The sequence below is a fragment of the Lemur catta genome, chromosome 3 (genome assembly GCF_020740605.2).
Source record: "Lemur catta isolate mLemCat1 chromosome 3, mLemCat1.pri, whole genome shotgun sequence".
Lineage (NCBI taxonomy): Eukaryota > Metazoa > Chordata > Mammalia > Primates > Lemuridae > Lemur > Lemur catta.
Genome location: NC_059130.1, coordinates 3,063,024 through 3,085,456, shown reverse-complemented (window position 1 = coordinate 3,085,456; position 22,433 = coordinate 3,063,024). Strand labels below are relative to the sequence as shown.

Below are 22,433 nucleotides of genomic sequence, written 5' to 3'. Positions count from 1 at the left end.
CAAAACTGTGTGGAAAATACACAGGGAGAAATAGCTTACTGTCTTCTTTCAGTCATTTGATGGTCTCTGTGGCCAGGATGTTCAGGGAGAGGAAGATCTTGCTCAATAACTAAGATCTTCCACATCCCCAGGCCTCTGGTGCGCTCAGCGTCTGCACCTGCCCTGTCAATCATTTGTCTCACTATGATGTAATCGCCTGTTGACTTGTCTGTTTCTCCCACCAGAGAGCATGAGAGCAGAGAGCAGATCTCTGTGCCTTGCACATTGTTGTCCCCAGTACTAGCACAGCGCCCTGCCCCAGTTGGCACATGCCCCAGTTGGCACCTGCCCCAGTAGGCACCTCATACAGGTTTTTTGGGCCACAGCAGGCGAGCCATTTGTGAGTCTCCCACCTGCTCACTGGCCTGGCCTTTAGTGTCAGGAGGACATCGCTGACACGTTAAGAGGGCACACATTTTATAAACACTTAGTGTCCCTCTAATTCTGCTACTTTCACCTACATAGGCATTCAGGCAGCCTGGGATTTGGTGTCCAAAGACCAGATGCAGTCAGAGCCCTGCTGTTGGTTGTCTGTGAACTTTGAGCAAGTCACCTGGTTTCTCTGAGCCATAGTCTCTCTGTCGGAAAAGTAGATGCATTAATAATAATACCTGACCCATGGGGTTGTTTTGAGAGTGAACAGAGTTACAGGGAACCATTTTGTAAACTTTAAGGCATTTCCTCTGCATAGTACAGACCCATGGTGGAACAGGGATCAGGGAGGATACAAGTCATGCCAAAGAGAGAGAGAGAGAATCTTCTTTGTTGTGTTTTATCATCAGTTTCTTAGAGAACCTCCACAGACCACGCTCTGTTTTCTAGTAATGAGCCACCATCCCATCATTTGCAGTAAGGGAAACTGAGGCACACCATGATGGCTCTTTCAGCATCAGCAACCTAGCAAAAGACGGAGGCCTCCTGCCGATTAGTTTTCTCATCCTTCCCTTAAGCAGAGATGATGGCGCCTCCCTCCGTCCTCTGGCTCAGTTAGGAAGACAAGTCTCAGATTTATCAGTCACCCTGACTATCATTTCCTGGAGGCCTGAAGCCCTGTAATGCTGCTGTCTGGCTGCCCAGATTGATGATCACGGTTTCTAGCCCCCAACGATGTCTGGAGTCCGATGTGCATATTCATATTCGCTGTCCAATCCAGATCCTCCCAGGTGGCCCCCAAGCTGGGACTGGCTCTCCCAGCGACTGCGGTCTCGCTGCTCCCTGCAAGTCAGCCTCCTTTCCCCAGGACAGCAGCAGACGTGTTGGGGTGGGTTGTGCTGCGGGAAAGAGTGAACATGCGACCTGCACACTGGAAGGCTGGTGGCTACGGAGAGCAATGCTGCTGCTCCTGGAACATCCAAGCCACTGTTAGAAATGTCACCTTATTCCTTGGAAGAGTCTCGCCCTGCTGAAGGGTGTCAGAAGCACATGTGCTCTAAGCTTTCTGTCCTGCTCATTGAAAGCAGTCTTCTGAAAAGGTCTGCAGAAACCTGCCTCCACCCTCCCCCTCATCCTGCGTGGCCTTTGTCACATCCTGCATCCTAGAAGCCCTTGGTAGCAGAGAAGCTGCCACCTGGCTTCACATCTGGGAGAGTGCAGCCTCTTACCTCCGCCCCCGAAGCAGGACAGCCCAACTTGGATTTTCATGAGGAAGCGACAGCCACAGGGGGACCCTCGTAAAGCTGTTCGTCTCTCTGGTTGAAAGACCACACTATGCTATTTCTAGACCCTGACGGTATCCACAGGAAGAGCAGCCTTTGGGATGCGCTAGTCTGCGTTAAGACTTGCAGGCCCTGCAGCCTCCTCTGCCAGCTGTACACCAGATATGTGCCAGGGTTTGAGCCGAAGCCAGGAGCAAACCCAGCCCAAACGAGTGTGGTCTTGTTGGTGTTCAAATGCTACCTCCTCCTCCGGGAAGACCTCCTTGAGGCTGCCTTAGGGGCTCCTTTTTCTTCTCTGTTCCCTCTGAACTCTGCCCCTGTATCGCTGTGGTCATTCTGTAGAATTTTAATTATTTGCCTGGATGTCTCCACTAGACTGTAAGCGTCCTGTGTGTAGAGACTTTTTTTTCAACTCTGTATCCCCAAAACCCTGTACAGTTCATAGCACATACTGTACTCGCAATACCTGTTGAATGAATAAAGACTCTGACTGCACGTAAAGCTGTAGTGGTTTGGTTTTGGAGACATTTGTTTTGGAATTCTGCTACTCATACAGACAGTATCAAGAAGATGGCGGCCGGGCGCGGTGGCTCACGCCTGTAATCCCAGCACTCTGGGAGGCCGAGGCGGGTGGATCGCTCGAGGTGAGGAGTTCGAGACCAGCCTGAGCAAGAGCGAGACCCCCCCATCTCTACTAAAAATAGAAAGAAATTATCTGGCCAACTAAAAATATATATAGAAAAAATTAGCTGGGTGTGGTGGCGCATGCCTGTAGTCCCAGCTACTTGGGAGGCTGAGGCAGGAGGATCGCTTAAGCCCAGGAGTTTGAGGTTGCTGTGAGCTAGGCTGATGCCACAGTACTCTAGCCCAGGCAACAAAGCAAGACTCTGTCTCAAAAAGAACAAAGAAGATGGGAAATATATTGGTCTAGGATTTGTTTTGCCTACAGAGTTTCTGCATCATGGAGCTTATCTCAGCTGTTTCTGATATTGGCTCATCTCCTGCTGAATAAAACCCTGATCCCAGGCTTCCCCCTCTAACGGATTCCCCCCAGGATTCCCCTGCTATCCCTTATGTACCTCCATTCTCTTATCTGTGAAGTGAGAGTGTGGGCTAGCTAGAAATAGTTCCGATTTCCCCCTTGCTGCTTTGTGATTCTGGAGCACATTCAGGGAATGCCCCAAGATGGCAAAGCACAGCCTGGATGGTCTTCATGTAATGTTCAAGAACAGTAAATGCTTAGTCATCTGGGGAGACCACTCAGGGAACGTGACAGCTCTCTTGAATTGTTTGAGGGGCTGTCATGTAGAAGACGAAAAGGATTAGATTCTTTTGAAAGGCCCCAAGGGCTGTAAACAAGACCAGTTATTAATTCATTCAACAAATATTGAGTGCCCGCCATGGGCCAGGCACTATTCTAGACAATAATGATGCAGTAATGAATGAAACAGACAAAAATTCTTGCCCTTGTGGAGTTTACATTCTATTGAACAGAGACGGTTCAAAAACAAAATAAATCCCACGGATAGGAGCTTCTTGGATCCTCAAAATGAGCTGCCTGGGACCAAATGCGTTATTTCTGTTCAAGAATACATTTATTATTTAGAAATCTGCTTCCAATAGCTGCTGAGACTAAATGACTTTGTTAGTTCCTTTTAACCCCGCAATGCCAAGAATCTAAGGTGGTTAACATGAGTGGCCTCTACTGTTCTAATACCATTAGGCTGAATCATGACCTCCACCCGGTGGCGGCTCTCACTGTGGGAAGAGAGGCAAGGTGGATGCGGCAGGCTGCTCTCATGAAAAGGCACCAACAACAGTGCTGTAAAAGTGTACATTGTGGTGGGAGCAGGGATGGAGGGGATGCCTCTTCTTGAGATTACTGAGATACTGAGGCTGAAGAAGGAGAACCACAGGGCATGGACCACTTGTTTGAAGGACCAAAGAGAGTGAGTCAGGAGGGAGAGAAGGAGGAGACAGAGCGGGGCGGTGGGGATGGAGCCTTTGATGAGGACAGTGAGGAGGGGCAGAGGTTGGAGACAGACAAGACGAAACCACCAACTCAAGACCAAGGAACCAGCCTCCCTGCCCTCTAGTTCCTCCTGCCGCCATCCTCTTTTCTGGGGAGGTGGGAGTCTAGGGGCAATGTCCCAGGTACCGGTCACAGGTTCCTACTCACTGACTAGTGGGGCATCGCTCTGAGGGCAGGAAGCAGGGATGAGAGGGATATAAGAGGACAGAAGCCCCACCCTGCCAGGAGTTTTGCCTGCAGCCACATGCTCTGTCCTCAGACATACCTGGGACCATATGTCTCCAGGGAGACCAGAGTCAGCTTCTGCGATTTCCTTCTGGGCTCCTGCATGTGGGACGTGGAGCGGAAGCCCGCAGGTGTGGGGCAGAGGCAGCTGAAGCAGAATCCTTGTTTCTCGCAATGCTATGCTGCATTTTGTAGGGCTGCTTACGCTTTTCAGTGTTGTCACGCCTATTAATAGCATCGTGGTGCAGCAGCAGGAACATGGGCCTGGGAGCTCAGAGTTCTGGGATTCTCACATTTTATTTGATTGTTAGTAATTCTGTGAGACAGATAAAACAGGAATCATTCTTTCTAATCTGGAGTTGAGGAAACTGAATCGTGGGGAGCTCATTTATCCACACGTACGGAGCTAGGACTAGTATTAGAACAGGATAGCATGGCAGTGGAAAAAGTACTTGCAGTCAAGAATCCTGGGTTCACATTTCAGTTCCACTATGTCCAGCTATGACTTAGAATTCATCTATTTTCTGACGGTTAATTTTATCATCTATCAAATAAATAGATTGGACTAGAAAGAGAAAATGTGGGAAATAGGTGACATCTTTGGTCCTAGTAGTCCTTTCCGTGTCTGTGGCAGACATGGCTAATCAATCGCAGCACCCTGTCCCACCGAGCCAGACGCAGCCCCGGAGTCCTCGGAACAGGGACCCTGGGAGTCCGCGGCCGCTGCTGGAAACCAGAGTTGGCACGTGAGATGAGATCGCTTGCCATCCCTCACCCAGCTCTCCAAGTTCTTTTCCAGTCTAACATTCTGGGCATAGAAAACTGGTCTTCTCCCTTCCAGCATCGTGTTCCTTCCACCAGGTCGTCCCGGAACATCCGTTTTCTATAGATCAGTAGGAAAAGTAAGGGACTGAGAATTGAGCATAACAAGATCTGTGTTCAGGCCCCTTCTCTGTCCATCAGGGGCTTGGTTTCCTCGCAGGGTGTAATAACGCCTGCCTCACACGGTGGTTATGAGAAGTCAAGCAGATGAGACGAGCAAGCACTTTTCTAAACTGTAAAGTGCAGTGCAAGTACATGCGGTCAGCAGCCGTCACTGTGCGCCCGCTCTGTGCCGGGCCCTGGGCTAACAGCCCGGCACTGGAGCTTCCCACCAGGCAACCCGATCCTCTTCCCTCTCGGGGCCTGAGCCAGAGCCTGACTGTCGACCATCCGAGTCATCAGACACACCTCCCTGATCGGGGCAGGGTAGCCGGGGGCCTCAGATAGACACGGTGGACTTTTTTGTCTCGTAACGTTACGTTCCAGGAGCTCACTGCGTTTTTCCTTTGATAGATCTTCCTGTTGCCATTTGGCTGCAGTCCCCAACCCCTGGGCCGTGGACCCAGTCCATTGTGGCCTGTTAGGAACCGGGCAGCACAGCAGGAGGTGAGCGGCAGGCGAGGGAGCGAAGCTTCATCTGTATTTACAGCCACTTCCCATCGCTTGCCGTCTCCCCCCACTCCCCGACCCGTGGTCCCTGGAAAAATTGTCTTCCATGAAACCCTGGTGCCCGGTGCCAAAAATGTTGGGGACCACTGCTTTACAGGCTTATTCGCTTTTTGGCTCCTTTATTTTTTGCTATTATTTATCAATGAAGTTGTGCCACTATAAAGAGAGAGAGAGAGAGAGAGGAAGTGGCCCGGTTCACAATAACGTCAGGAGTGAGAGTTGGCAGGGACAGCAGCAGCCATGAGGGCAGAGGGATGAGGCGTCTGGAGACAGCTGTCCTGTTACCTACGTCACTGATCCGCGCTTGGGGCCGCACACAGCTAGAAGTCAGCTTCCCCCGCCCTCACACCCCGTCCCTGCGGGCTCAGCCTTCCATTACCCAGGCTCTGTGAAGATTAGCGTGTCATCTTTAAAGCACTTGGCGCTTCTTGGAAAAAGCCATGCTGTGAATTCAGACGTTGCTAAAAGATTGAACTCTTATTAAGTCTCTGACACCCTCCGTGCGTCAGAATTCCTACAGCCTTGTTCTGTAACATCCTCGGTGTCCTTTGCTAGTTCCCAGCTGGTCCCGCAGACAAGCAAATTACTGGCGGGGTTTGTTTAAGACACTGTACTTAGTCCACCTAGAATGCTGGTGAGTGGCAAGTCCCCTTGGAAAGAGCTGTTGGAGAAGATGTAGCGTGGGGGCTTGCCATGTTCCTTCTGCTCCATCTGGAGAAGGCAGGAACCCCTGGGGATCTCCGAAGTCTCGGGAGACTAGATCTCTTCTTAATATGTCAAAAACCAGCTTTTGGAAAATAGGTTTGGTCTGTACTGATTCTAAAATACCTCGGATTATTCAGCTTTGCACTAGCTCTGCAGAACACACACAGAGTGTACTATTCAGAGAAGAGAAGCTCATTTGGGCCTTAGCCCCCCACCCGCCCCTACTCGACAGAGTCATGGTCCCTGGTGATCCAGAACCCTGAAACCATGGTGAAACTGTTCTATTTGGAATTCTCTCTGGCTTGGTTCCTTCTCCATCCCTTTCCTCTCCTGGTGCAAAAGCAGACTGAGAGGGTGGTCTCTGTCCTTTCTTTGAATCTTCAAGGGGATTGTCTTCACCCAGCATGCCTCATGCTATTGGGCTGAGTAGAAAATCAACGGAAGCTTCTTACTTGTTGCTGGTGAAACAGACAAGGGGCGAAACATGCTTTAACCGTAAATCCTGATCTGGAAGGATTCAGGTCGTTCAATGTGAATCATTGTTGGGATGATGTTTCCTGCCATCCCATCTCCCAGCTACAGATGCTGGAGTTGGCCAACCCATCCCCATGTGCCCTTTGTCCAAGGAGGAATTGTTTTCAGAGTTGTAGACTTTAAAAATAAAAGAATGTGTTTTCAAGATGTCATTGCCATTATACTTTAGTTATAGATTGTGTATGCCTGCCGCTTGGTCTTGCTTTTTTTCATTTTTTTTCTGGGGCAGATATAAATCGTGTCCATGTAGGTATCTAAAGAAAATTCCTACTGAATCTTCCCACTGGAAGTCGGCTGGGGAAAGGAAGCCTCGGAGGTGGACTGAAGTTTCAGGGAACTTGTAGGGACCTCAGAATTTGGCCTAATTAATGTGTTTGCATAGTAATATGCCTGTTTTCACTGTAGATTTAATTAGCTTCTTTAAAAATAATTCTTCAGGTGAAAAATGTTAATGGCTTCTCCTCTTGCCCTGCTGAGCAGAGCCAAAGAGCTTGATAGTTCTAGGCCAAATAAGAGGAAGTAGTGCTTTGCACTGTAGGTAGTAAATGTGTGAAACTCATTATTCCCCGAAACAGTATGGGCTGCAATGATAAGTAGGTTCCAGGAACTAACTTTTAGAGAACATCATGGATGACAGATATAAATTGGATTATTAGAGGGAAATAAGGGGACAGTTCCTAAATGTTTAAAATTAACATTATGGATGAGTCCCCCATAGTCTCCCATCCATGACCCTCGGGAACAGAATATTAGGTGGCTGAATGCTGGTCTGCCCTCCTGAAGTGTTTTTAGATTCATATACTCTACTCTTTTTAGCCAATTTAGCCAGTTTAGCCTCTTTTCTTTTCTTTTCTTTTTTTTTTTTAAGTTTTGGTCTCTTTCAAATAGCTACTTCTTCAGAACTTTCTGCAATGATTTGGAAAGCCAGAGGGTGCTCAGCCCAACCATAGGACGGGCAACCCGAGCTCAGTCCTCCCTCTGCCACTAACGAGTTGCCGTGCACCTCTCCTGCCTGGTTTTTATTACTGCAAAGAGAGGGCGTTGGATTAAATGCCCTCCAGGCTCCTCTTGGTGATAAAATTCTGTGAATCAATAAATAAACATTATATGCACACTCATTCAGAGAGTCCCTAAAATAAAAGAATAGTAGGGGGTGGGAGTGGACTGCTTTGTCTTATTTTCCAAAAAGGATAAAGCGCAGCATTTCTCCCTTTGAACCAGAGAATATGAACGTTGTAGGGACAGTGTAAGGAAACCCTGTCGGCGTGGGGACGCTCCCCATGCTTGCTTTTCTCTGAGCCTGGGCAGGAACGAGGGGAGAGGGTACGTGGGTGCGGGGAGCCAGGCAGGTCTGGGCTCAGTCACTGCTAAATCTCAGTCTCCTGCTGGGAGAGCAGAGATAAGAACATGGAACTTGTGGGGTTGTGGTGAGGATAAAACGAGTGGGATAGAGTGTCTTGCCGAGTTCCTGGCATAAAATGTCCAGTAAATAATGATGTTCCAAGAAAGGAGACGGGAGTTCCAAAACAGGACGGTGATGATGGTAAGCGCCCCGTGAGTGGCCATCAGAGCAGCAGGAGCCGGGGGTGGTGACGCAAAAGGCCTGGGAAGGGCTGCAGCCTGCAGCCCACAGCTGTGCAAAAACCTGTTCTAATTAAACAGGAGTTAGAGTAGCCGTGGAGCACATTCCTAATCACTAAAGATCAGATTCGCTGTTCCACATTATATTTACAGTTCTCTTTTTCTTTCAAGATTGCTCAACCTCACAGCTTAATATTTAAAAGTTGCATATATTTTTGAAACTCATGGAAAGAACAGTTACACATTTGCGGAGTTTGAGGAAAGATTCCCCACATGAAGCAGAAACATCTTGTGATTTGGTTCGTCCTGCTGTCACATGCTGGCAGAGTATGCAGATTGCAGGTCCTTTTGTCAAAGACATCGTAACTCCAACGTACGTACATCTCTAGGAAAGTGTCACTCTAAACCTGAAGTTATACAGTAACAACAAGCTCTCTTCTCCTGAGAGTTCTCATGAGCAGCTTTGAGAAAGACCAAGGGCACCTTATTTGGGGTTTCGGGTACTCCCATGTAGCTGCTGGGTCAGGGCATGCAGCTGTGCAAAGCTCAGCCCTTATTCCTGCTCCGGGAAGCCAAGAGAACAACACTGGGGTCCAGCCTCTGGCGGAAATCTTATTCTCAAAGAGAAAAGGAGGGCCATGCTGCCACCCCCAGAGTCAGCAGTCCCCTTGGCCTGCCAATATACTGCCAATGGGATAAACAACCCATACCTTCCCCCAGTTCCCCAACAAATTTTCAGTGTTGCTGATGACCGTAGACTGGACCCAGAGGTTCTGTCCCAGAAGGCATGGATACAACGGTCACACCCCTGCAAACTGCCCTTATCACATTCATCATCTTGGGAAGGCAGCAGATATTACGAAGCAGCTTCATCACCCTGATAGATGAGTATCGTAACTCACGTTGCTGTTTATCTAGCAATGATTCGGGGCAGTGAGTAATAAAGCTGACCTTACTGGTTCACTTAGCCGATGCAGTATATTTTTTGTAGTGGATTCTTCACAGAGCACAACTAGAAGCAAGTGGCTTTTAAACGTGGTGACCTCGTCCTAACATGAGAATCTTTGTCTAATTAGCTGGAATGATTTGGTGAGAGAGAGCGGCAGTCAGGTGGAGATTCATCCACTGGAGGGAGGGAGGGAGGGAATCTCCCGCAGCTGTGTGGGACAAGCAGATGACATGGGAAAGCCATTGGTGACGGCTGACATTCACAAGCCACTTACTGTGCACACACCCTGTTTTATGCACTTCACAAATATTTACTCCTCAACCATGACCCTATAAAGGTAAGTCGTGTTATTGTCCCCGTTTTACAAATGAGGAAACTACAACATAAAAATTACCTGGCTTGCCCAGGGTCACACTGTTAAATTGCGTGCCAGAATTTGAACTCAGGCAGTGTCAGTCCAGTCCAGTGTGCCATGCTCTTCACACCATGAGCGTTAGGGGAGAGGGGTCGTTTGGAACCACTCCTCTAACTGACAAAGAGAGAACAGAAAAAATAAAACGCCTTTCCGTTATTGATGTGAACTGCTAACCCCCGTGTTACACAATAGTAATGATAGGGTATCACTGAGCACGTCGTATTCATTTTATTATGTCTTATTTTATGACGGCTAATACGTGCCCGGTCTTCATAGCCTGTTGCTCTTAACTGTAGAGACATCTGCTAACAGATTTTTTAAATTGGAGGAAGCGGTGCTTAGGTGAGCTTTTATGGCCTTCCGGACTTCCAGCCTCAGATGGAAGTGGAAGTCTCTCTCAACTGAAGTCAACGGCTTTCATCGGAGGGAGAACAATGCACATGTGCCACTGTCACCACAAGACCTGAGTCCCGCGCTCCACCGACCACCTCCTATCAGGGGGGGACAGGGTGTTTGCAAGTCACGTCTCCCACCCTGGACAGCCCTGCTGCTGGGGTCTCCAGCTCTTACTGTGGATATGCAGTTAGTGCAGAGCCACGTAACCTTGGTTTTTCTTTTATAAAACATAACAGGACCTTGGGCGTTCCCAGTGAGGAACTTCTCCAGTGCCCCTTAGAGGCCATCCAGTTTACTCTGACCCCCAGTGGCATGGAACTTCATGCCATTTTAGACAGTTCCCTGTTCTTCTTCACACTGAGTCCAAATCAGTCAAATTTTATTCTATGAATCACAGTTCTGCCCACCAGAGCCCCCCGGGATAAGTCTTCTCACAGATACACATGGCTGCCTTGCAGAGAATGAGGGCACACGCATGCCCCCTAAGTCTCCTCCCCAGGCCAGTCCTCCCCAGCCCTCCTCCACCCCGCCGCTCTCCTGCAGGGGGTAGGTGTCAGGACACGGGCCCGCATGCTCAGGAACAGTGGCATTTGGGATCCGTCGAGCCCTCCTCCTCCGTGCCAGCATGCTGCCCTCTGTTCTCTTGAGTCAGGGAGTCCAGTAACCAAGGCTTGGTGCAGGATTTCCCAGCATGGCATTCCCGACACGAGGATGTCTGCTCTCCTTGGGCCTCTGTCCAGATCCGTCACAGCTCTTGGAGCAAGGAAAACTGACCTTGGTGTTGTTTGGTCTCAGCAAAGTCACTGTCTGCTGGAGGGTCCGATTACCCACTGGGGGAGGTAGTTTCCTCTGCCCGACCCCGTCCCCAGCAGTGGAGTTGCTTCCACCCCGGAGCAGTCTGGCCTGGCCCCTGCGAGAGGGCTTAGCCACCCTGTGGGCTTCTGGCCTTGCTGCCCACGGTCTTGTTTACTTTGAGGCGCTGTGGGAAGGCACCTAGGGGAGGCACAGGTAGACCACGTTATCCCACCTGGGCTCCGAGCCTTATGCCACCTTGACATGCACCAAGCTTAACGACAGCGTTCTTTGTCTCGACTGATGCTTCTCGATCCTAGCATGGCGTCTGGTTGTGCAGATGGACACGTAATCTGGGAGGGAGAACCCGGGTCCGGGAATCGGGGACCTGGGGTTTAGACCCGTTTCTGCCACTTAAATAGCTACGACTTGTTTGTGCCTTAGTTTCTCCAACTCGATCCTGGGGTTACTAATGCCTATTTTACATTAATTCAGGGCTTCTCGGCTGCAGCACTGTTGACATTTTGGTCTGGATAGTTCTTTCTTGCAGGATGCTGTCTTGTGAATTGTAGGATGTTTAGCAGCATCCGTGGCCTCTACCAACTAACTGCCAGTAGCACCTCCCAGTCGTGACGACCAAAAGTATCTCCAGATGTAGCCAAAGGTCCCCTGGCAGGGGGTGGGGGGCCGAAGTGCCCCGACTTAAGGCACAGTGGACTAACTCATAGGAGTATCAGGATACACTGAATAACTACGTGTGGAAATAAAAGGCATCATGGTTGTCTTCCTCCTCCTCCTCTGGCATTTCGGTCTTCTCTGATTTGTCTATACTTATGTAGAAGCAGAAAGAAGAAATAGCATATTCTATACCACACCCACAGGTGGTCCAGCAAGTAACCTGATATGCCCATGCTTTCCATCATCCAATGCAGGCAAATTTCTCTTTTTTTAACGTATTTCATACTGTGTGGGAAGTGAAGGGCCACAAAGGTGAGGACAGGCCTGTTTCCGTGGATGGTAAATTCTCACGGGCGGAGGACTGAAGCACGGAGCTGACGAGAATGCAGAGTACACGTACCTGAGACGGAAGGAGGCGCTCAGGTGGCAGAGAGAAAACGCTTCAGAAGGGAGGTGGCGTTGGGATCGGCCCTGGGGGTTGAGTGGAATTTCGGTAGGCAGAGATGGGCCGGCGTGGCCTGAAGGGGGTTGAAGCAGAGGGAACAGTGTGGTCCAGGGGAGAGAGCACAGGGGTTAGGTGAGAAGGTAGCGGGAGGTGAGACCTGTGGTCGGTTTACGGTTTGCGAAGGCTCCGGGTGCCCGGGTTGCACGTTGTCCCTAACCCAGTCAGCAGAGGCGTGGCCCGGTCAGGGCTGTGTTGAAGGGGTCGTGTGGCAGTGGTGTCTGGAGCAGATGGGAGCAATGAGGGGTCAGCGGAGAGAGAGGGCAGGAGTCACAACCCGGTCTGTGGGGGCTGCGGCTCTGACTCCGGAACCCCGAGAAAGGCATTTCCAGTAATGGAACAAGAGAAGACAAGAGGAGGGAGCAGGCATCAGGAACTTTGAGCATTGGAGAAGGGCCAGGGAGAAGTATTAAAACTGAGCGTTGCCCAAGTTCATCCACATCCGTGGCTGCAAAGGCCTCACACACCTCCCGGGGGTGTGGGGGGGGCTCACGAATGTTTCCCCAGTGCTTTGTTTTTCCCACAGAGGTGGGCTTCTCAGATCCATTTATTATTTTTTAAGGACTACATATGTGAACCTCAAAAAATAACATTAAGAAGAAAACAAAAGGAACTCAGCCGGGGCCTTCGCCCCTGTGCAAAGCACCTTTTCATAAGCAGAAAAGAGTCAAGAGTTTGGATTTAACTGAGTTAGCTGCAGGAGCAGAGTTGCATGCAGAGCTTACGCCATATGCCGTTTTTTACTAATATTCTAGCAATACACTGGGATGCTCTAAACCCACACACACCGGAGTGTGCCCACAGCAGGGGCTTCGGGCACCGAATGGGCACAGCCGGGCCTCCTGCCACTGCCCACACACCCAGCCGGGGAGACGTAGCCCGGACTCGTGAGTGATGAGCGGGAGCCCATGTTTGTGTTCCCACGGACGCCTCGGTCACATTCGCATCTTGTCCCCCCAGCAGGGGACCTGACTTCGCTCTATTTTTCCTCCGGTGAATCTTGCTTCATCTCTCCCACCCTTTTTATTATTTCATTCCCGCACGGTATGCAACTATGATGTGGATATCCTTAAATGCATCCAGGAAGGGACAATCAAAGTGATGGCTCCCAGGATACCCATCCGTCTTCCACCCTACGTCCATGTTTAGTCATGAATATTTATCAGCTAACCCGCCAAACGGGGGCTCCACACACCGGTGGGCCTGCCACAGGGGACAAGGTTGTCCTGCCTCAGCCACCCTCGCTCACGGGCCCAGTGCCATGTTCCCTCCTGGTGGGGAAGTGGGAGGAGATAGGCAAGGACCCGCTTGTGGATGTTGGCAGTGGGGTCCCGCTGTGAAACCTTCTCCCCTCTACTCTCCGACCGATAGCCAAAGGACAGTGGCTTACATGAGGACAGCTTTTCACAATTGCTTGGGCATTTTTACTAACGTTGGTCCATTCAGTTGTCACAGTGGAAAGTGTTAACCCTCTACTTCATAGGGAACGGTGGTGCGGAGAGCAACGTGCCTCAGTGCCAGGGCGAGGACAGACCCCAGTCGTCTGCCCGCCAGGACAGGCTCTGCCACCCCCTGTCAAGGCCCCTTCGCTTCCTTTCCTGCCCTGGCTGCCGGCTTCCTCGGGTCCGTGTCACTGCTCGTTAGGGGCTCCGTGGAATGAGGAAGAAATAAAGGAGGAATAAATAAAACAAAGGAATGACTAAATAAACAAAACCAGTCGTAACTGAAGGAGAAGTAAAAGTAGATGAAATGCAAAGAAGAAAAGTTCAGCTCCTGTAAATAGGTCTAATTAGGGTGTCAGAATTGTTTTGGTTGGCTTAGCTCTCCTGAGTCTCAGTATCTGCAGTTCCTTCAGTTCCTGTGTCCTAGGCTTTTATTTATTGTAAGTTTTCCTCTGCTCCTACGGTAAGGCTTATACTACTGAGGCCAATATCACACGGTTTTTGTTTTTTTTTTTATCAAGTAGCAAAATGTCTTGTCTGATATGGTGGCTCTACATTTTATACTGGTTATTTCTAAAATAGTCATAGGTGCATGCAGGCTTCCTCTGCTTCATAAGTCTGTGTGGATCCATTTGCCACCTAACGGACCAGGGCAAGTGAAGTCCCATCCTGGCACCGTCCCCAGCCTGTGGGTTAACCTGGTCGGGCTGGTTCGCGGAGCACAGGCAGCGTGCTGTCTGACCGTGGCACGTTTGTTTCCCTGGCCTCCCCCTCACACACACACTCACAGAGCAGCAGCAGTCAGACACCTTTACGAACCAAATTTATCCTTCTCTTTTTGTCACTAAGGTTTCCCTTACCAGTTCAGACTGGCAGTGCATTTTTTAGTAGCAACAGATTCCATTTCTACTAGGACTATTGGTAATAACAGTAATAACCATTTCTTGAGCACCTAGCATGCGTCTAACACTTCAAACAAAGTTGTGAGCACGGACAGCAGGCCCCGGTGGGTGGAAGAGGGACTGTGGAGTCCCAAGGTTAGGGACCCCTCTGGCACCAGATCCTGAGTCCCCTGGGGGGAAGCCGGGCTCTCCACGTGTGCGGACAGAAAGGGAGGTGGCCCTCCGCAGCCCCAGGAAAACCCCGTCCCCAGGACCTGGAGGAAGGCTCAATCCCAAGCTGCCGCCGCACCGGCGGTGATCGGGGCGGAGGTGATCAATACTCACCGTCTCCGTCTGGGGCAGGACTGAACTGGAGATGGATTGTCAGTGACTGCGGCTGCGAGAGGCTGGGGAAGGAGACAGGCAAGAAGGAGGAACTGTCAGCGCTTGTCAAAGCCCCTGTGTCTATATCATTTCATTTAATCTGCACGGCACTGTAAAACGGGTGATTGTCTCCACTGCTCACGTGAGGACACTGACATCCAGAAGGATGTCGTATGTTACCTACTGAGAGAGGGGAGGACCCGGGCTTCAGCCTCGCAGTCCTTTGTTCCTTCCGTTACACCAGAATTAGGTGAGGCGATCTCTGGGTTCTGTCCAGCTCAAAAGTGTCTGAGTGCTAGGTCCTGCCCTGCCTAATTTGGTCGGTATGGGAAGACATCACAAAACTTGTTGGTTTGCCATGTGTTGGGAGGAGCCACCTACACATCATTAGGATGCACACGCGAGCTCTGGGCTTAGACCACACGGGTTCATGCCCAGCTCCAAGACTTAACGGGTCATGTCGCCTGGGACAAGACATGGAACCTTTCTTTGCCTCAGTTTCCTCATCTATAAAATGGGGCTGATAATGGTACTCATGTTATGGCCTACGTAATGTGTAATAGTACATATTATGGCCCTACGTGATGTGGCCCCTCGTTGCCTCTCATCCTTGCTGCCCCACCCTCACTCCTTCCCAGTCTCTCTGGCCTGCTCCACAATTTCACTCACACTGTGTCTCCCTAACCCGCTACAGTTTACCTTGCAGTTTATGACTTGCTTAGTGTGTTTATCGCTTGTCTGTATACAGGTTAAAGATCTTTGTTTTATTTAGTGCCGTCTCCCAAGTGTCCAGTGTAGAACCTGCCATCTATAGGTGCTCAGTCACAGCTGTCGAAAGGATTAGCACAGAGTTGTGAGGACTAAGTTAGATAGCATGGTCAGCCCTCCGTATCCATCGCTTCCACACCCAAGGATTCGGCCAACCAGGATTAAAAATACTCAGAAGATACAACAGTAAAAAATAATGCAAATAAAAAAGCAATATAGTACAACTATTTCTGTAGCATTTACATTGTACTAGGTATTATAAGTAGAGATGATTTAACGTACGCAGGAGGATGTGCAGAGGTTATATGCAAAATACTACGCCATTCGGGGGTGGGGAACCTGCGGCCTTCAGATTTTAAGGTTGTTATTAATATTTTTTAAGCACCAAAGGAGGCAAGAAAAGCTTCATCTTTCTCTGCTGCACCCCTTTTAATAAAAGAACTTGTTCTATAAAATTTGGATTCAGTCAAAAGGCCACACTTAAGGACCTAGAAGGACACATGTGGCCTTAAGGCCTCAGGTTCCCCACCCCAGCCTGGAACCAAAACCCCACAGATTTTGTCCCAGAGAGGGACGATTTTATTTGTTAATGGCTTAGCTCAATGCCTGACCCATAGGAAAGACTAAATAAAAAGCGTCTCTTACCGTATCTGACTTTGGTGTTGGTTAGTTGGCTGTCGGGCTACAGTTTCAGGGCCCACTAGCAGGGAAACATGGGCCGTGTTTACTGACCGGCCCGTGATGGTTGCAGTCCCTCCCTCTCACCACTAGCCCTCCTGGTGGAGACAGGTCCTCGTGAGCTCCAAGACCCACTGAGGCAGATACTATTAGAGTCAGCCTCAGTGTGCAACTGGAGAAACTGAGTCAGGGGTACTTGCGAGCTTATTTGAGGACAGGCAGTGAGTCAGAGACCTGCCTGCCTGTGTGTCGATCCCACAGCTGAAGGACGTCATAGCCCTGGGTGACAATCACCCCAGCTCGCGTGTACCCCGACCCAGGCCTTATCTAGTCGCACGTGGGAAAGAACTGCAGTTGGGTGAGCGTGATGCGAAAGCCGCCTCCTCGTGCCACCAGGCAAGTCTCAGTTGACTGTAGGAGAAGCCAAGTTTGCCTAAAGAATGTGCAGACAAGTTGGAGAGAGACAGTGTGGCTGAGTTAGGAAGAGACGTTTCACAGAGGCGACCAGGTGGGTGCAGGGCTTGCGTCTGTGTCCCCTCCCCCCCGCCACGTCTGCCAGGACATAGCCAACCTGGGGCTGGACGGCTCTGCCTCCGTTTCTTCCACAGCTCTCCGAAATCCAACTCGCAGGGCCCAAGCGGTCCTTCCTCCTTCCCTCCTCCTCCTCCTGCTGTCCAGCAGAGGAAGTTCCGGTCAGTTCTGTGGGACACTATCTCATGAGTGACTCAGTCAGCACCAAGAATGTGATAGTGGCTGTCACAGTGTTTGCCCTTGAGGGCTCACAGCCCAGCAGGGTAGACTGAGGCCTGTGATTTCTAGATTCTGTGAAGGGGCAGTTGAGAAAATTTTCTTAAAAATTATCTCTAGAGAGCATAGGCTCAGAGTCACACCACTGGGTTTGAACTTGGCTCTGCTGCTTCTTAGCTCGGTGATCTCAGGCAAGTGACATAAACGATTGGTGCCCCCGTTTCCTTGCTTCATAAACCGGGGGGCTAATAATAGTACCTGCCTCATAGGGTTGTCATGAGGAGCAAATGAATTAAAATATGCCCAGTGCCTAAAGCAGTGCCTGGCATATAGTGGGTGCTACATACATACGTTTGTTTTTATCATCATCACCATCGTTTAGTGTTATTGTGTAATAACTACAACAAAGACCCACAGATGTGCTAGGAGCCCAAAAAGAGACACTCGGTCTAGTCTAAGAGCCCTGGGAAGGAATCTCAGAAGAGGTGACAACGAACCGAGTCTTGAAGGATGACTAGGCAGAAAAGAAAAGGGCAGAAGACGTTCCAGGAACATCTCGGGGTTGAAAAGCGCGAGCCAGACATGGAGGCAGAAGACAGCTTGGCGTGTGCTAGAAACCGCAGGAGCCTGGGGTTGCTGTCGTGCGGGCTTCCGGGCAGGGCACTTTGGGTGACGAGGCTACAGCAGGTGGACCGTGGGGGGCTTCCTCAGCTCAGCACCCTTCTCCCAACTTCTTTAGCCCAGATCCCACTCCTCTTCCCACTTGGGACTGGGCCCAGGCATGGGACGCAGGTACCAATCACATTCCCCCATTCCACTGGCCACAATAATTATTGCCCATAATTGGTTGCATGTGACCTAAGCTGGCCAATCTCCGTCCTCCCCTGGGACTTCTGCTGGAGCCGGAAGAATCCAGCGTGCCCTGGCGGCGTGTTGCTGGCAGAGTGCGGTTCTAGGCCACTGATGGCCTCTTCCTCACTCCGGGGAAGAGTCCCCAGTCCTGGCCCCTGAAATCCCAGGAACAGCCCAGTTCCGTGGTACTTCTTCCCTCTCTGCCGTCAGTTTTCCCAGTATCTTGCTAACAAACTCTTTTATGAAAAATCTGAGCTTCGTCAAGTTGTTTTCTGACATTTGCAAATGAAAAAGCCGTAAGAGACTGAGGAGCTTAGATTTCATCCTCTGACCAGTGAGAAGCTATCGAAGGGCGTTGAATTAGGGTCAGGTGTGCATTTCAGAGACATCACCCGACAGCACCACAGAGGGTGAATTAGAGAGAGTTGAAGAGGGGACACCAGTGAGGGGCTGTCATCACTGTCCAGGAGAGAACTGGTGAGGGCCCCGACCTGGGGTCATTGAAGTAGGACAGAGAAGAGAGACTCATCTGAGAAACTTGGAGGCAGAGATGGCCAAGAGCAGGTGGAGCTAGAGACTGTCACCTGTGTGTCCACTCATGAGGCCGGTGGCCTGAGGCCCCTGGGCCGGCTGAAAGTGGTCCGGGTCTGGGACGTCTGGCCTGGCTTTGAAGGTCAAGGCCCAGAAGTGGGCAGCCGGCAGAGGCAGCCAGAGACATCTGTTCTCCCCTTGCATCTGAAGCCTTCCTGCCAAGCCACACTGTCACCTTGCTGTGTCAGGGTCTAGCCCCCACCGCTCTGCCGTCCCTGCTGCTGAGGGATTTCTTTGAAATGCCTTTGTCTAGTTTCCCGCCTTTCTTAGAATGGTCCCTGATCAAAAGCAGGCCCTGCGCTCTGCTGTTTTATACCTTCTTCCCGGAGCTCCCAGCCTTACCACGTTTCCCTCATGCAAAAGAGGGCCACCCATAGCTGGGAACAGCACCCCCCATGGGACCCTAAAGATTAGCCTGAGGACAGAGGTGCCCGGGAGGCAGGAGTGGAAGCCAGAAGTGGCCTAAGAAGGGGGAAAATAACATTTTAAAAGCATACTGTGTATACCATGGACTTCATATACATTATTTCATTTAATGCTCGCAATCATCCTGCTAGATACCTTCCATGCCTATTTTACAGGTAAGAAAGCCAGGGTTCAGAGAGACCAAATGATGTACCTGGTGCCGCATAGCCGCTAAGGGAGAGAATGAGGATTTGAATCCAGATCCGTGGTGATTCCCACAATGCTGCCCTTCCCACCTTTGGACCGATGTTTTTTAACCATTTGTGAGTGGGTTGCAGCTAATCTACTTTGAAGTCTGTTTCTAGCTGAGTTGGCTGATACAGTGTTGGATGATAAACTTTATAAACGTGTAAATATCAAGCTGATTGGGTTTTCCTTGACATTTGTTATCTGACCCAGGTAGACATGGGTTGGGCTTTCAAAAGAGCCGAGATGAAGCGCAGCAGCTCTCTGTCCTTCGGTTTGTACTTGCCCCCATCCAAGGGCAGCTCCCATCACCGGCTGCTGGAAACCTCCCGCTTCAGACGGATCCGAGCCCTTGGCACAGCGGCAGCCTGCTCTTCGCTGTCAGCTTCGGCATCAGCCCCCAGTGCCCTCAGAACACGCTCGTCCCCTCCCCTGGGGATGATTCCGTTCCTCATCCTGGCTGAGCCGAAGGGGAAAAATCCATCTCCTGACTCTTCCAGCTTTGCAAAATGATGCTTCAGCAAATGCACTGCCCAGATCTGGGGATTAATCCATGATTCAGCAAAGCAGTCAGAGGCAGGGGGATGTGACAAAGAGTTGTTGCAAACGTTCATGAATGTAGGCCGTGAGTATACAGTAGGTGTTCCCTAGTGCCTGACTGGGAGTTATCTTCAGGGCTGAGCTCAGGGGGGGGGGGCGCTGCATAGGAGCCGCTGTGTGCCCCAAGGTGGGCTGTGCTGTGTGTGCAGCTGAGATGACCAGACGACCAGACTACCCGGCCCTGTCGCTTAAGACCTTGGGCAGGTTACCTGCCTGCTCTGAGTCAGGTTCCTCACCTGTGAAAGGACAATAATAATAGTATCTACTTCATAGAGTTCTTATGAGAATGAATTAAGTTGGCACGTGTAAAATGCGTAGGACAGCTAAGCATTAGTACGTGGTGCTAATTATTATAAGCATCATTAGCGTCTGGTTGCAAGGGCTGTTAGCAAAGATCGTCACCACTCTGAGACCCTTGCCCCGGGCCCCGTGCTTTCGAGGACTCTCTCCCGTGTCCTTCTCCACAGGGCATGGAGTTCTGAAGAGCCAAGAAAACATGCCCATAACCCTCCTTCTAGACCTGTGGTAGCCGGGACCTGGGAATTACTCGCTTAGCCTAGAGCTTCCAGAACCTGTGTGGCCCTTTTTCCCTGGGTCTGCCACCTGAGGGTGGGCTGCAACCTTGTGAACCCCCAGGTGCCCAAGGGTGACTGAAGGTGAAGGTAGGGACAGAGCCTGGTCGTGGGGACCTGGGTGCCCGGCTGGAGCATGCAGCCCCTGTGGACTGTGGTGTGCAGCCGCCATGTGCCTGCTCCCATGTGTATGTGTCCCCTTGTGCCCCGTGGTGGTGTCTACGCCCATCTGCGTGTGGTCCCTCCTGGACCGTGATGGTGCCCATACCCATGCGAGTGCCACCCTGGCCGCTATGCCAACGCAGAGCTCTGTGGAGTCTGGGAATTCTGAATTTGAGTCTGGTCTTCCAGAGGTGAAGGTATAGTTGTCAAGGTAGGAGAATATCACATATTTGATCTAGCAACTTGTGGGCTTGTTTTATAACTTTTAAATATTGAGGCATATGGTAGGTGAGCTTTTTTTTTTCACCCTTTCCCCAGACTCTGCCAATTTTGGGAGTGGGCCTGGTGACAGTGACCTTGGTGGTGAAGAGTGAGATTGAGAAAGGTCACTCTGGGCCGCAGCTCTGGGGCCCAGTGCCTGGAAGGGGCTGTGTTGCTGCATGGACTCGTGTTCTCACTTCCTCCCTCTGCTCACGTTGGCAAGTGGGTGGAAGCGGGGAGTGTGGGGAACTTGGGTGTGAACAGGACAAATGGTGTCTGCATAGACGGCGTGGCAGGGTTCCGGGGTCAGACGGACCCCTCCTGCCTGGGTGTTCATCGCTCGCCCTGGTCAGCTGCGAGTCCACAGTGGGGCCCTCTGCTCACCCCCACACCTGCTCTTAGGAACATCCCTCAGCTCCTCCTGCTTTCATCCACCAACCTCACTGCCAGATTCTGCAGGAATCTTGTGCTTTTTGCTGTCTTCATCCCCCCTTGCAACGGCCCTCAGGGACCCCTCTTCAGGACCCCCTGGGGTCCAAGTGCGTACAACTGTCTGCATACCTGGCCTTCTCACCAGCCACAATCCATTCAGATAATTCACACCACTGTAAGCAATTGTAGTTCCCCACATTTCACTCTTCTGCCTCCCCTCTCCGGCTGACCTTCACCTTCAACATGCTCTTGCCTCAACGTGATGTGCAGCACACTGAATGCATCTGGGCCTTCACCCACGTTCCTGCAGCTGCTGGGCACGCCGCTAAGTGGGTGAGGCACAGTCAGCCAGCAACCACGATGAAAGAGAGTCTCTGGGCTTTGGAGGTGGTGCAGTGTTGGGAAGCACAGAGGCACACACGCAAGTTCAGTGCTCGGCTCCACCACTAACTTGCTGTGTGTCTTTGGATCGGTTACTTAACTTCTCTGAGTTGTGGGTGCTACACGTATAAAATGAGGATAATAATGCTGACCTTATGGCTGTGTGAGGATTTAAAGAAATGGCTCATGCAGAGCCCCTGGCACAACACCTGGCACAGATAGATTCTCAATAAATGTAAAGACAAGGCCCCTGTTTATGTTTGATCCCCAGCGCCCCACCCAGTGCCTAACACAATCCATGTTGGTCTTCATCTTCTTTAAGCTGCAGGGGGCCGCCTTGGTGGGAAGGGGTGGGCTGCGTTCAGAGCCACCGGTAACTAGTAACAGTAGGTCGTCTGGCTGAGCCCCGAGCAGAGCTGCCTTCGTTGACCCGTCCTCTCTCCCATCCTTAGCTTTCCTCCCTCGGCTGGAAATGTCACCCTTGAAATTCAGGCTTGTGCCTGAGCCGAGCAGGAGCTCTGTGGGCCTGAGGAAGCCTTGGCAAGGCTTCGGGGAGTCTCCCATGGCCACTTACCACGCGCATCCTCTATTCTCTTGACCACTTATGCTAGAACTGCTGATGCGCTTTAATCTCTTGCATGAATATTCATTCCTGTCTGTCCAAGAGAGATGTGTAATAGAAGTAGAAATGCAGAAAACGTAAAGTCTTGTAAATGGCAAGGGAGGAGGGAAACAGCTCTCTCAGCAGCTGGAAGAGGGGTCAGAGTGGGGGTGGGCTTTCCATTTATGCTCTCCTGGACAGATGAAGATCGTTCTGATGGCCTGATTGATTCTTGCCACTCTGGGAAATCTCCCGCACAGAAAGCAGAGCCCCGACCTGGGCCTCGGATGGGCTGTTTGTTCTTTAAATATGACTGTGGGTAGGGAGGGCTGCTTGCGGTTTTTTCCCCCTTTGCATCGTCTCCTTTGGAATCTCTTATTTCAAAGGAAGGTAAATATCAGGTTGTTGTATGTTTTGCTGTTTGTAGCAGATGCCG

The 22,433-nt window shown here is 50.8% G+C and overlaps 1 protein-coding gene across 1 annotated transcript in view; it reads left to right on the top strand.

The window, feature by feature from the left end:
• The window catches only part of FAM78B (family with sequence similarity 78 member B), an 82,700-nt gene that overhangs the window by 24,652 nt on the left and 35,615 nt on the right, over positions 1–22,433 (top strand). The gene's annotated exons all lie outside the window — the stretch shown is intronic.